This window comes from Nannospalax galili, unplaced genomic scaffold (genome assembly GCF_000622305.1).
Source record: "Nannospalax galili isolate Female #2095 unplaced genomic scaffold, S.galili_v1.0 scaffold5047, whole genome shotgun sequence".
In the NCBI taxonomy this organism is placed as follows: domain Eukaryota; kingdom Metazoa; phylum Chordata; class Mammalia; order Rodentia; family Spalacidae; genus Nannospalax; species Nannospalax galili.
In genome coordinates, this window is record NW_008356483.1 from 18,398 (window position 1) to 19,675 (window position 1,278).

A 1,278-nucleotide genomic window follows, 5' to 3' on the forward strand; every position below is an offset into this window, starting at 1 on the left:
AGATTTGCATAGTGCATGTTACTTTTCTTTTTGTGTTTTTTTTCTCTCCTCCTCTTGTGATAGTTTTAATTGTCAACTTGAGAGAATCTAGAATCACCTTGGAAGAGAATGTCAATGAGGAATTATCTGGATGACTTAGGCCTGTGCCATGTCTAGGTGGGATTGTCTTGATTAAGTTCACCGATGTGGGAAGACCCAGCCGACTATGGCAGCACCATTCCTTGGGTTTGGGTCCTGGACTGGACAAGAGTAGAGAAAGTGAGCTGAGCACTGGCAGGCAGGCAAGCAGCCATTGTCTCTCTGCCCTTGACTGTGGATGTGACTAGTTGCTTCAGGCTCCTGCCTTGACTTCTCTGTGAGTTCTCTGTGAATTAAAGTAAACCCTTTTCTCCCCTAAATTGATTGTTGCTAGAATATTTTTATCACAGCAACTGTACAAGAAACTTGGAAATCCTCTTTCTTTCCTTCTCCCTTCTGTCTTCTGTCAATATTCACTTTCAGAATCTGTTAGGTTAGAGATAGAACAGTGGGCAAGATCAACACAGAACAGAGTCGTTCCTTTACGGGTGTGTGTGGGTCAGGAAGATGAATGACACAATAGGTGAACTTACAGTTGACTCATTTCTTACTGTAATATTTTAAAAGAATATTGCATAATATTTCATTTGAATACTTATGCATCCATGGAAAATATGAATATTTACTTCCTTATTAATTTTATTCTTAACTATCAAAATAAATAATACCTTCATATCTTCAGCCATCTCAGGTCCATATTCAATCACATTTCCCAAAGGTAATTTATTATTCTATTTTAATAAGACCTGAGCAACAATTTGATTTGTTCAATGCCTGAAGATTCAGAATTGTTTCCTACTTCTTGTGTTCCCCGAACAGTCCTGCTTCACAGAATTGACACTGATTGGCTGACAGGGTTATGTGTAGATGTCTCCTGAACAGACATTTGGTTCTTTGGGTGCAAATTTGCTACCCAAAATGCAGTTCTCATAGTTTACCCCCTCCCTGTGACAGTCCTTTCTGAGAGGCATGGGAGGTTGGGGCAGGACTAGCTGCTGATTCCTACAACAGTTCCCTGCAGGTTTGTATGTGAGATTTATTTTGTTTTAGAACAACTGTAAAATACCACCATATTCTTCTGTAGTTTTATTTGTTTGGCCCTGTTTATTTACTTAATTTTGTATTTCCAAAAAGGTACTTTGCTTTTCTCTGATGTTTAATTAGTTATTTCCCTAGATTTCTTACATAGATTTTCAGGGA